The sequence below is a fragment of the Eptatretus burgeri genome, chromosome 11 (assembly GCF_056783735.1).
Source record: "Eptatretus burgeri isolate ZD-2024b chromosome 11, Ebu_testis_v1, whole genome shotgun sequence".
Taxonomy (NCBI): Eukaryota; Metazoa; Chordata; class Myxini; order Myxiniformes; family Myxinidae; genus Eptatretus; species Eptatretus burgeri.
The window spans coordinates 9,908,624-9,922,930 of NC_140971.1; the positions used below are offsets into that span (position 1 = coordinate 9,908,624).

At 47.1% G+C, this 14,307-nt stretch overlaps 1 protein-coding gene across 5 annotated transcripts in view; it reads right to left on the reverse strand.

Moving 5' to 3' along the window:
* The window catches only part of LOC147016478 (disks large-associated protein 1-like), a 161,867-nt gene extending 148,092 nt beyond the window's left edge, over window positions 1–13,775 (reverse strand). For 2 of the 5 annotated variants that reach the window (XM_085845169.1, XM_085845165.1), the window contains exon 1: window positions 12,845–13,159. The gene's annotated coding sequence lies outside the window, so the exon portion shown is untranslated. Of the gene's footprint in view, window positions 1–10,152; window positions 10,500–12,844; window positions 13,160–13,617 lie in introns of those variants that run through there. The other 3 variants (XM_085845166.1, XM_085845168.1, XM_085845167.1) reach the window with 3 other exon arrangements.
* Window positions 13,776–14,307: the final 532 nt, after the last annotated feature.

Consider the following 14,307-nt stretch of genomic DNA (forward strand, 5'->3'; position numbering starts at 1 on the left):
CGAAATACAAACAGATTGGCAAATCTCGACCTCATCAACGGCAAAAAGAGACACACGCCTGTTGGCTATTCCATCCATCCATCCACTGGGACTATGTACAGAGCGTTGGTGCTGTCTAAGCAGTCTCTTTGGCTATTGGACACAATCCTGGATGGATCACCACTCCAACATAGGATACCAGCAAGCTGGCACTCATTTTGCCGACCTCGGAAGGATGACAGGCAGTCAACCCCATCTGTTGCCAATTGCAGATGCAAAACTGACTGAGGAGTGGTGGTGTAAAGTTTCAGAAGAACAAGATGTGCTTCGGGCAAAGAGAGAGGAAGAGCTGGCAAGGATAGAACAACTGCTTGTTGCAAAGAAAGCATATTAAGAGAAAGCTGGCAAGGCTATGGCTCGATTGGTCGATGCATTCGATCATACGACCATGGCAAAAATATCTATCTTCACAGAGGACACTATCCTTCGTGTCCTAGGCTTTTGATGTTGCAAGTCCACAAATGAGATAAGAGTGGGGTGGGTGGCCAGCCAACAATACTTCTTCTTCTTCTTCTTCTGCTTCTTCTTCTTCTTCTTGCGTTTGGCAGGTTGGCTGCCGGTTAGCTATCATTTTGTTGGGATGCAACTCTGCTGATGCTGTGCCCCTATACCAGTGCACTGATACTCATTTCACCAACCTTGGAAGGATGATGGGCTGAGTCAACCCCATCTGGTGTTAATTCAGCGGCCAACAGGGCTCAAACTCAGGACCCTAAGATCCCAAGCCAGCCACCATAAACACGAAGCCAACACTAAGCTTGCCAACAACACTTGGAACACAGTACGTATACCCGTCGTCCCACCAAGCAACATAAGTGTTGCTCCAACCATGGGAACCGCGATCATCCCCGCTGTGGGAACCACAGCGGCAACAAGCAACAACGTTGCAATTTTGCCACGTATAGTAGTGGGGATCGAGGCTCTACTTCCACTCCCACTGTTCGGCCGCCTGGCGTTCCCTCTGCTGTCGACTCCTGTTCCAGAGCCTCCATCTGCTCGCAACATATGGCAGTATAGGTTGCTCCTTTATTGCAGTCACAGTGGCCAGTGGAACAGCTTGGGTTGCAGCAGTAAAAGCAGCTAAGGTCATTGTGAGAAGCTATGCCACAAATGTGGCAAGAGCTATACACACATTGTTGGGCCTGCTCAACCACCTGCCCCGCTTGTTGTAGAATGGTCCGTGTGTCTCAGACTTCCTCTGAAACTTCTTTCAGTTCTTATTGCTGTTGCTCCTGCAACTACTCCCTCAGCAGTAGGCGCTCTATTCTCACATCCGCTTGTTCGGATGCTTCCAGGTGCATGTGGGGGCCTGCCACATGGCGAGAGTCAACATCATATGCCTGTGAGAGTCAACATCTCTCTCGCAATTCTCAGAGAATAAACTCGATGCCAGCTAGCCTGCCAGTTCAGGTCAGGTCAGGTATGGGAGCATGCGCCAGAGCAGAAAATCGGTGTCCACTTTCCACCAGTACTCCAGGGTCCTCCGTCTGGCCAAACCCGCCTCCCACCCCAGGCAGATGCCTGGCCCATCCCAATCTCCTTGAGATGCCGATGAACCTGCTGTAACCATGAGGCACGTGCTCGGCCCATTGGCCTACTCCACTCACGAAGCTCCCTCACCAAGAGAATCTGGTGAGCAGGATCAGCTTCAGGAAAACTAGCCCATTGTCTATGCAGCCGCAACTGACACTCACGGACTTTGCAAGTTAGAAATCTCATTTGAGTCTCTCTCAGCAACCACTCCTTGGACACAAAATCCGAGCAGCGATAGCCAAGGATTCTCCAAAGAGACCTGGTACCAAAGGAATCAATTCTCCGTCTCAGATCCCTGGTCAGAGTCCAAGTCTCACATCCATAAGGCAAGATTGGAAGCACCAAGGACCTGAAGTCTCGGACTTTCATCCTCCCGCACAAGTACCGACAACACAGCCCACGATCCAGCGAATCCATGACTCCCCAGGCCCGACCGAGACTTCTATTGACCTCTGGCTCACAGCCAGCGGACACATGAATATCACTGCCAATGAAAGTGAATCTCTCCGTGACTTCAACATCCTCACCACAAACGAATACAAAAAGATTGCAGCATCCAAGATTTCACTGAAAGCTTGGATCTTCGTTTTGACCCAGGAAACCTGTAATCCCAGTGGCTCTGACTCCTCAATCAGCACCTCAACAGCCCCCAGTCCACTCAGGCAAATTGGTGCAGGGACTGCAAGCAGCCATCTCTCTTCAGGACTGGTCTTTCATATCTTCTGCCCCTGATATCAACTCAACCTGGGAATTCTTCCACAGAAACCTGCTCTCCTTTGTCCACATATTCATCCTATCTTGTCTTCAGTTATCCAAACCTTATTCCTACTCATCGTACACAGAATCATGGGGTGAGGCAGTTGCTCTTGAAACAACTTGCCTTCTCTTCTGGGAAAGCTAACTCAACAGAAGGCAATCTCAGATCGTTCCAAAAAGCCCGAAACAAGTTTGTCCACTCTCAGGAGAGCTATAAAAAAGAAACATCTGTCCAACCACTAGAATGAATTTTCAAACTTATCTCCCTCCTCTAAAACCTGGGCCTTGTTAAATCTGACTCTCGAGTATGCTCCCCTTCCATCCCTTCCCTCACTTCAAATGGCACCACAGGAGACTCCACTTGTGAGGCCAAATGCCTCAAATATGTGTTTGCTTCCAAATTTTGTCTCCAACCCACCACTCTCTATATCCACCCTCTCCTATCGTACCCAACTGCTTCTGGCTTCTGCATATCTTGCAACTGAGAAGGTAAAGGGGTTTCTGGCACCAATCAGCTCCGCTTCTGCAAATTGACTTGACGGCATCAACTCGCGAATTCTATAAACCTGCTCTGCTACTCTTGCACTTGTATTTCCTCTCTCTGACCTTTTCTACCAATAATTTGCCCGAGGTCATCGTCCATCTGCTTGAAAGTGAGCCAGCATCACTGCATGACAGAAAAAGTGCAAAAACCGATCTCCTCAACTACAGACATATCAGCTTACTTCCAATCATCAGCGAGGTCGTGGAATCCACCATCACAGTTGATAAAATCCTTGCTTTTCTCCAACAAACTCATCTCAGTTCGCCAATTTGGATTCAGACCAGGTCATTACCTTGAACAAGCTGCTTCTACTCTCGCAACGATGGTCCTCAATATCAGACATAAGATGAGGGCCATCTCTCGAGACATATCTTGAGCTTTCAATTTAGTCTGGCATCCTGCCTTACTCTCCAAACTCTGCCTATTGCAGCCAAGGCCAACTCCACAAATGGCTTACAGACTAACTTGTATTCTCGTAGTCAATGAGTGGCACTCGACGGAATCCTTTAATCTCCTCTCGCTGTAAAGGCTGCCCAAGGCAGTGTTCCCAGTCCTATTCCTGATCCTCATAAATGATCTCTCTGACTCTCTGAAAAATCCTCTTTATCTCTTTGCTGATGATTTCACCCTCTGCCATGACATCCTCCATCCTTCAGATCGGTTGGCTTCAGCCACTTTTCTCTCTTCAGACCTTGGGGGGGGGGGGGGGAAATCACTTGGAATAGGTATTTTCATCCTGAAAAAACTCCCACTCTCTCTTTTATGCCACCTCCACCCCCCCCCCCCCACAATCTATTTTCTTAACAGCCCTCTCGAAGAAGTTCAATTTCATGATGTTTCTTGGGCAAACCATATTTCAAAGTTGGCCTCCAAAGCTAGTCGCCAACTGGGCATTCTCCATTGTACAAAGTTCTTCCTTGGCACAACAGAACTCCAATCCACCGAAAAGGCCTTCATCCGCAGCTTGATGGAGTACTGCTCTCGCCTCTGGGTTTGTGCCCCTGCCTCACACATTGCTCAGCTTGATGACGTGGAAACCAAGGTCTTCAAAATTTGAGGAATATCCCATGATCCTGCCTCCTTTCTGGTCTTTCACCCTCTGTTTTTACCGTGGTCCCCTCTCGCCCACCCCAGGCTTCTGCAGGGCTCACGTGGTCAACCATCAATACCCTTCTGGTGAAACTCCCAACAATCCAGGATCACTGCCCACCTTCACTTATTCATTCCTCTTTTTTTTTTCTTTCCTGTGTGTGGAATCAATTTCCACATTCTCTTCAATGTCATTCTTCCCTCCAGTTCTTCAAGACAGCTATTCAGCACCATCTCAGATTAGCCCCCCCCCCCATCCAAAATATACACCTGTAATACCCCCTCCCTCCAAAAGTTTTGCTTCAGTATCCATCTTGTCCATCCCCTGCATTCTCCCCTACTCCTCATCTGTACGTCTACGTCTTGTTGTCCATCTTACTCTATTTTGTCCTTCAACCTTGCTGTTGGTGTTTCCCCCACTCTTTCTACTATTCCTTTTGTTCTGTTGCATCCTGATCTGTTCTGTGTTCTCGCTCTTCCATGAGCCTTGACTTTGTATACAAAAAACCCCATCATTACTAGATTAACAAAGATAAACTTTTCTGTTCACCTTAACGAGTCAACCACCTTCACTATTAATGAAGTTAAACTTGGTGGTGTATATATTTATATATTTTTTTGCTACCCTTAACCCCCTCCCTCCACTCACACAAACATTTTCAGGTTTACCACCTTAAAACCAATCAAAATCACTTCCTCTACATTGACAACTTTACCAGCCACCCATGGAGAGCCAGCTGTTGATTATAGCCCATATGTCTTCCTCCCATTTCATCCATGATGAGAACACACACTTCCACCAGGTGGAACAGTTTACATTATATATCCCACTGATAGGCCTGATTTGCATGTGGATCTTTTTCAAAATCTAATCAGCTTTATCAAAATTCTGGTCACCTATCCAACTCATCCACCAAGTTTAATCCGAATCCGTCCACAACTTTTTGAGACATCGTGCTATATATCGGTTTGGCCCGATCTCTCAATGGTGAAGAATCACTTTAAAAAGTCTAGTATCCGGACATGGATCTTCACCAAAATCTAATCAATTCGTCCTTGTCACACACCCAACATGTCCACCAAATTCCGTCCGCAACTTTTGGAGACATCCTGCTCACAGACAGACAGACAGACAGACAGACAGACGTGAAAACAACCTCCATCCACCTTCAGCGGTGGAGGTAAATATACATGTGAAAAATTATGCCATCCCTTGATCCTGATTGACATCTTTATGCATTCCTCCAAAAGAATACACATCAGTCTTGAATGTATCTTTTTTATGCTGGCAATCCAAGCCTCGTTACCCAAACCAAGTCAAGGTTAACTACTCACAACACTCCACACTCGACTCAACTCTGGAATTGCTTCCCCGAGTCTGTCCAGTCATGTTTTTATCTCCACTCCTTCAAAATGGCATCCCAAGTTATCCCCTATTCTGATAGACTCTTCTTTGTCCACATTGACTGTTTGGCAGCTTGACTGCTTACATATTCCTTATCTACTCAAGCACAATGCCCACTTCCCTCATCTTATCCGCACATAGTTACTTATGCTACCTGTGTGTTTGTTCCTTGCTCATTTTTCTGTCCTCCTTTGCATGCCAACTACATCCACTCCATGGCTGCATCAACTCACCCCCGTCATTCAACTATTTCATGATCTTCGATCTCTCTCTATATACAAATCCTTTGTTATATCAAAACTTACTAACGATCCTACCATGTCTGACAACATATGGAGCCTCTTGAGGAACTCCCACCACTTTCACCTATCCTCGGCACGCTGACTGAACACTGCTCAGGGAGATTCTTGCTTCCTCAGATCCTTTTCCACCGTAACTCACCAGGTCTCTCTTGGTCATCCAATCTTCCTTTGATCTCCAAGCTTCTGGAGTATCGCCCTTTTAGTGTTTTTCATACACCGTACATGCCCAATGCATCTGCACATCCTCATTTTAATTTCATCCATTTTGCTACTCTTTCCAGTCATTCTTTCTATCTCAGTCTTGCTCACTCTATGTGGCTTGAAGATTCGCAAAATCTTTTTGTTCCAGTTAGAAATAAAGGATTCTAGTTCCTGCTCGTATTTCATTGGGAATTAAACATGCCTTGAGATTATACTCCGCACCCCCAGTAATAAATTCTCTTCGCAGCAAACCTTCACAACAAAAGGTCTTCACAAAAGAAGAAAACCTGCCGTCGAAAGGAAGATATTTCACCAAATAATTAACCCCTCAGGGGTAGTGCTCAATACGTAATTGTGCATCTTCCATCTTGGACGAGGTTCTGCTCTACTTAATGCTATCATCATCAAGACAAGGATAAGCTTTATTAGAGATGCTAATAACTATCAAGGTTTCCAAGGTGTGACACCTGGAGTTGAAAGGTTTCTGAAAGTGGCAAAATACCAAACCGATAACCTGTATTTTTGTATCGAACAATAGAGTCTACGTTCCTATCCTATGGACACCGTAGGCCTATTGGTTGTAAAGGAGTCGTTAACAGGATATGGTCACAAGTATTCAAATCATAATTGTTATATCCTATAACCCATAGAGTATATAGTCTACTGGTTTTGTCGATCCAAATCCAGCATCTTCCCAATTTTGATTGGCCCATGTCGGCCATTTTGTTTTCTTCCCTTTTTGCAAACCTGAAGTGACATGCTCTATCAATGACAAATGTGAAGTTTCAAATCGATCGGGTCAGCGGTTATGGAGATCTTCGAAATTTATTTGACAATCGTTCATAAAATTCAAAATGGTTGCCACGTCTTTGAAACCAATGTTCATTGAAAGATGTGCACGAGATAACAACCCTGTGAAGTTCTAAGTCTATTGGAGTAGTGGTCTCTGAGAAAAACGGCTCAAAATATGGTGAAGTAATAATAAATAATAAATAATAATAATAATGATAATAATAACCAGATGGTATTTGTAGAATACGTACCACACACAGTCATGAGAAGGACTTGGTGCGAGCCAATTCCTCTGGTGGCAAATTTGTCATTAAAATATTTTTTTTTAAATCAAACAGAAGACCAAATAAAATAGGTGCTACAATGGTGTCGTCATTAGAAGGAACCCAAACAAGAAAAAAAAAAGAAAGCAAAGATGAAGTAATGAAGAGGAACCTGGATAGGACTTGGGTTTCAACTGTTACTCCTCCACCCTTAAACCCATCCAGACGCTGCCAAGTGAGCCTTATTAACAAATAAATAAATAAATAAAAAAAGAACAAAGATTCAAAATTTAAATAATTCTGGGTGTCAGATCAGACCATGCTCCAATCAGGTTGAAATTTAAAACATATTCCCCATCACTACTGGATCATAATTTTTCACAACGATCGAGGCAACGGTTCAGGAGAGAGAATTTCAATATTTTTCCTTCAATCCAATATGGCTGCCAAATCATGCATGTGACCGATCAACTATTCATGAACACCCTGGTATCCCCAAGGCTTGGGGAACATATGTGTGAAGCTTCCCCTCGGCCTGTCCAGCCCTTCTGGAGAAGATGATTGTAGGTTTTAGGGTAAATCCAATATGGCTGCCAAACAATGTGACATACGAGGTGTGTTCAAAAAGTATCCAACCTAAATTTTTGGTGCGTAAACAAATGAAGCGAGGGAGGCGTGGTTTGGTGCACGTATGTAGGCGATCCTAATCCGTATGCGTGAATATTTTCCTGCCTGCAGAAGTTGTCAGTCGCCGACAGACCGCCGATGAGTGAGGAAGTGTAAGTGAGCGTCGTCGGATTTTTGTTTTTGACAAAATGACGGATCACTGTGGTCTCATCGCCAGTGATCACTGTGTTGAAGAAGTTGGGATCGCTGTTCACAGTCTCCAGCATGTCCTGTGCGATCTCCAAACGGAGTTGCTTCTGCTCGATCGTTAGCAGCTTTGGCACGAACTTCGCTGAGATTCTCCTTAAGCCCAAATCCTCAGTCACAATGGAATGAACGGATCCAATGCTGACGCCCGCCTCGTCTGCAAGTTCTCTGATCGTGATTCGACGATCCTGCATCAGCAGGGTCCTCACTTGGTCAATGACGATCTCATTTTTGGATGTTGAGGGCCTACCAGAACGTGCTTCACTTTTCACTGATGTGCGACCATCTTTGAAGCGGTTGTACCACTCTTTTATGTGTGTGGTGCCCATTGCTTCGTTCCCGAAGGCCTGTTGAATCTTGCGGATCATTTCCACTTGGGAATCGCCAAGCTTTACACAAAATTTGATGCAGTAGCGTTGTTCAAGTTTTTCCGTCATTTTGTCAAAAACGGAAATCCGACGGCGCTCACTTACACTTCCTCACTCATCGGCGGTCTGTCGGTGACTGACAACTTCTGCAGGTGGGAAAATATTCATGCATACGGATTAGGATCGCCTACATACGTGCACCAAACCACGCCTCCCTCGCTTCATTTGTTTACGCACCAAAAATTAAGGTTGGATACTTTTTGAACACACCTCGTATGATGTTATTGGTGAGGAACTTTCTGTTTCTCATGGATTGGCGATCACACCTGTGAAGTTTAACCTCGATCTGTTCAGCAATTTCAGAGAAGATTTTTGAAGGATTTTTATATGTTTTTTTAAAATATGGCTGCCAAACCCCTTGACCGACGACAACATAATATTTTTTTTTCTGTTGACCAATTTATCCCGAGATGACCATCAAAAATTTTCATACTGATTATATATAGCATTCTATGTATGCAATTATGACGTCATCACGAAGGCACCTCTGATATCCTTAAAAAAAAAAAATTCACACATTCCCCATGAGGAGTACATGACGTGTGCCAAATTTCAATTTTTTTTTCCATGGAGCGGTTTTGGAGATCCAGATGTCCAACGTTTCTCCTTCTTTCCAACATGGCTACCGCATCACGTAACCTATGACATCATAATTATCATTAATACATTCTGCATGACGAGTCACACTTATGGTGAAAATGTCAATTCGACAAACAGTTCCAGAGAAAAGGGAATAACAAAATGCAGACACGTACGTACACACGTGTACGGGACCGATAGCTTAACCAGCTTTTCACTTGGTGAACGCGGGCTTATAACCAGCCTGAAAGGCTTGGTACCCTAATAATTAAACACAGCAAGAATAGGCTTTGTCACAACATTTCATAAGCCCTACATACACTGTTTAACCCCACTTTTACACAAGAGGATGAACAAAAGATCTCCAGAGCATGACCATGGACCACCATGCAAAAGGGTAGATGAGCGCCAGTCGAGGGGATTTTCACAAGGTCACGTGAGCACCAGTGGAGAGATGGGAAATTATTCAAACACAGAAGGGGATTTAATGTTGGGCGAATTGATTGAATTCAGAGAAGCAAACTCGAACGAGTCGGTGAGCAACCTCGAACGAGCCGGTGAGCAAAACTCGAACGAGTCTGTGAGCAAAACTCGAATCAATATGAAAATGTACAAAACATCTTCCGATCAATGATTCAATCCCAACATCCATGTTACACATTTGTATTAGCACCGGATTGGCGCATGATCGTGCAATAAATCCATCGCCTATAACCAATGGTTGTTCCAGTGAGATGATTGTGGGCGGTTTTGTTCTAGTGGTTAAATTTGTGACCATGTTTAACCACGACGATGCACTGCACACGTGAACAAATATACTTGTGAGGCAATTGTAATATGGCTGCTCTTCAAAGGGGGCAAGTGGTATTGCTGTTCACGCCATGTGATCGGGTTTGTCATTCTGTTGTGCTTTTCCTACCAAACTGAAACCCCAGAATATTCCTGAAAGCAGCAGTGTTGCCATGTGAACCCTTGGTTTGTGATGTAGGGGAACAGAGGTTCAAATGCCACAAACATGTTGATGCAATGTGCACTAATGTCCTTGCAAGTCACGTGAAGGTACAACAATCTCTGCTCGTGTATTTGTCCTGTCTGTAATGCATGTTATGTATAAAGCACCTCCATGAGTCACAGATACATTTTCGAAATATATATAAAAAAACTGGGAATTAATTAAACACATGCAATTGGATACATTTGATACCACGACATGGAAGTTCAGCTTGCACACACACACAAGGCACAGGTTTGAATCCTGTGTCCAACATTGCACTACAAATCAACATACGAACAACTCTTCCTTGAGCCTCAGTCATCTTGTAATAAAAAGAAAAGAAAAGATTTTCACCGTTTATGGCAGAACAGGGCCGAATGGCACGTGATGCGTCTGGTTCGTGTTCGCAACTTCGGTACAATTGTCCCCATTCAATGATGAGTCAGGATGAGGCAGCCAGTTGCTGGGAAGGCGGAAATGGACAATATTGGATGACTAGAGTGATAGCCCATGTCTGGGTGGTGGGTAGACTTACGGTTGGTGAGGCGTTTGGAGGCATGAATGGGTGAGTGGTGTGTGCGTCGAGGGGTCAGGGACAGGAAGGTGAGGGGTGGACAAATTGGTTCATCCCACCATAGTTGTACCTAGCCATACCTCGTGTCAGAAATTCAAATGAAGACAGAGTCGATATCACAACAAAACAGAAAAATGAAGAACACCCAACTCCATCGCCCCACCCCGAATTGGGGGGGGGGGATAATTTATGATAAACTTGCATTCAAATTCTCCAAAATAGGGGACAACAAGCAAACATGAGGATCTGCAATTGTGCACCAAATCACGTCAAGTGTTCAACCTAGTGCAAGTCATGTCACATCACGTCGTCCACCGAGAACACCTCAAGTCACGTCATGTCGTCCGCCTTGAGCAAAGCACGTCACGCGACGTCATCGCCTCGAGCACATCATGCCATGTCGTTCACTGAGAGCAAGTCACGTCACCTTGTCCACCTTGAGCATGTAACCTCGTCCATTTACGGCACGGCACGTCACATCAAGTCATTCACCTGGAGCAGGTCACGTCATGTCGTGCGCCTACAGTAAGTAACGTCACGTCGTCGTCCTGGAGCATGTCACATCACTTCGTTATCCTGAAGCACGTCACGTCACTTCGTCGTCCTGGCGTACTTCACGCCACGTCGTCCACCTGGAGCACATCACGTCATGTCATCCACCAAGAGCACAAGGAGCACTATTCGGAGCCCCGCCCAGATCCATGCCTGCAGCTGCACCCACAGGAGCATCAGGGATGAATGATGGGACCAATATCGTCAGATTCAAAATCACGCAACTGCAACTCTGACACCTTGTGTTTGGGCGGCTCTCTCAGGCAGCCCACAAGGTGTTTATGATGGGGTTAGGTTGCTTGGCAAAAACACTGGCCCAAGTCAATAAAGTACATCCTACTGGGACAGTAGAGCTGAACGTTACATCGAGGGTATCCGAGAGGGAACCCAATCGGGTTAACACTGCAATCCATGACCTACGTGGCATTGACCTTTGATGCCACCTGATGGTACCTTCTGCATAACGACACACCCGAATCGCTCAGGCAGAAGCTCGGAGGGATTTAAATGAGGAAGATGAGTTGTGGAAGGGGCGAAAGCAGGAAGAATGTGCACCCTTTATTCTGCACCGATTCCCTTCAGTACCCGTTTCCAGGGCAACCGCTGAATTGCCAGCAATGCGATACCTACGGGCCATTCATAAATGCAAAATAAACCGCCTCATGCACTGCCGTGACATTTTGCTGCCTTTTAAGATTAAAAAAGGGGGAATGGTGGAGGGAGGGGATGCTTGTGAAGGGGGAATGAACGCGATTGGCATGATGGGTCGATATTAAGCCGCACGGCAAGATGAACAAAAGCAATACTCGAAACCGTGCACGGCACAGCGGACCCAGCTAGCAAGACCCGTGGGCCGGATCTAAACGGCACGCGAAATGCGACGCCGCTCAACATTCATCGAATGCTCTGCACCAAGACCACAAGCCGTGCTAACGTCACGACCACCGCACGGACAAACCGAGCGAGGTCAACGCTGCACCTTGAACGCCATTAGATCATGTCATCCTCAGGATGAACGTGAACGTGTACGAGCGGAGCAGAAATTGCATTGCTTCACTGCACGAAGCCCACCCCCAAGGGCTGCGCAGCTCACGGGTCTCTCCTTTGCACAACTCTTACAAACGAGATGCACATCATGCCGTACAACGAAGACCTTCACAAACCATCATCCTGCAATGCAAGGTAATGCAACCGCTGCTCCACTCGTAGACATTCATCCTCGGGACGAGACGATCCGATTGCGATCAAGGTCCGGCGTTGATCTCCCTGGGCTTGTCTGTGCAGTAGTTGGTGCGACCTTGCGTAGTCGGACGTCACGGCATCTGGAAAGGCAGACACTGACCAGATGAGCAGGATTTGTACGCACTTGCTCTCCGCTATCAAACCCTCGAGAACGCCGTGGTCGGATCACTCTACAAGGCACATAAAAAAATAAAACCTTGGGTGTTCTGCCAAGAAATAAAATAAATATGACAACACTCAAGGTTCAAGAAGATACACCTGCCAGGTATGCAGCTGACATTGGGGGGGGGGGGAGGTCAAAGATGTCAAATCTCCTTGGTTACATCATGCTGTTATGACGTAACTCTTACAATTACACAACCTACCGGGGTTGCATAAATAATACAAGTAGTCGTTTGTTTTGCTGTTATAGCGAAACGTCTATTGGCACAACATCTCATGAAGTTCTCCTTTCAAGAGCAAACGATACACAGCTGCTGCACCCGCGGGGGGTTCATCATGCACGGAATAAAAAGAAGAAGAAGAAGAAGCGCCAGCTGCCTTTGACTTGGCGCGATGATGGCTCGGCTCGGGCACGGTGAGGGCTCGGCTCGGCTCGGGCACGGTGAGGGCTCGGCTCGGCTCTGCACAATACCTTATTACCATGAAAGAGGACCCGGCGGCTTGCCACGTGCTTACATCAGGTGTCCGGCGACGGGGCACGAACCCTGGACACTCGTGCTGCTCTCGAATCACCGGGATCTGCGGATCACACGCGCAGCACGACCCTGTGACGTGAGCACTCGATCTCTCCGGTGATGGAACATGTCGGACGTGCAACGAACCCATCCGAAGCTACTCCCTTCGCGAGCGCATCATCCTCCAGCGCGAGCAACCCTCCTTTACCTCCCCGTCCTCTACCTCCCCCTCCCCTACCATCCACCACCATCCACGCCCCGGACGTCATTCATCGAAATGATCCGTTTAGCATTGCTGGGGATCTGCAGCGATTCCGGGGGGAGGGGTCGGGGGCGGGGAGCGTGGGGAAGGGGTCGGGGAGCGTGGGGGTGGGGTCGGGGAGCGTGGGGGTGGGGTCGGGGAGCGTGGGGGTGGGGTCGGGGAGCGTGGGGGAGGGGATCGGGGATCGTGGCGGGGGGGGATCGGGGAGCGTGGGGGAGGGGGAGGGGGAGGGCAGGCGGTCAGGACGCGAGCACAGCACATCGAGGCACGAGGCACGAGCATCGAGTGCACTTCACAGGGTGAGCGCGTGGTCAGCTCGAGCTCCACGTGCAGTCCAGTCCGTGGAGCCGCCAGCGGTATTACAATGGGGGCCATGGGGGCTCGCATCACGCAGTGAGACCCCACCCCCCCCTCTGTACTCTCTCTCCCCTCACTCTCCCCCCACACTTCCTCACCCCACCCCACTCTCTCCATCCAATCTTTCAGAACATCCTCTGCTCTCGCCCTCTTACCCGCGCCGTGCCGCCCGAGTCCGAACCCCCCGATGAGAGCCGCTAACGAGGCGTCGATATGGCGTGGGAAGGAACGCGGGGAGAAAGAGGGGGAAAAAGAAAAGGAGGATGATGATTATAAAGTGAAGAAGAAGCTGAAAGTCAGGGAGAGGTGGAGTTGGTTGGTTTTCTGAGGTAAATGTTTGGCGTATTTTATTATCCCGTTCGATGCTTCTTCAGCTTCCCCGACGGTGAAAGTTTAATAACTCTTCACATTTATTTAGAGATTCCTTATTGAAGTTTCATTTTATATGTATATTCATGATAAGCATCGAGCGTACTATCACAAAAATACACCGCCCAAAGCTCGGGTGTTCAACTGAAGGGATTTTCATTTTGAGAAAAGGAAAAAATAAAAATAAAAAAGAATGGTGAGTTTGGGGGTGAAGTGGGGGGCTAGGGGGACGGGGGTGAAGAGAGGAATCCACGTCTCGTACACAAACACGTGGTGAGGGCGCCGTCCGAGGTGCTGACACGGATCGCCGGTGGAGCACGAGCAGCGAACGAACAACGAAAGTCCGTCACCCTAAATCATTCATCGGTCGTTCCCAATGAGGTAGCAGGATGTCAGTGAAGATGAAAAGAGGGCGAGGATAGTCGGTGGAAACGGCAGTTATTCCGTGCGCAAGTTATCGCGATAACACTCCGATT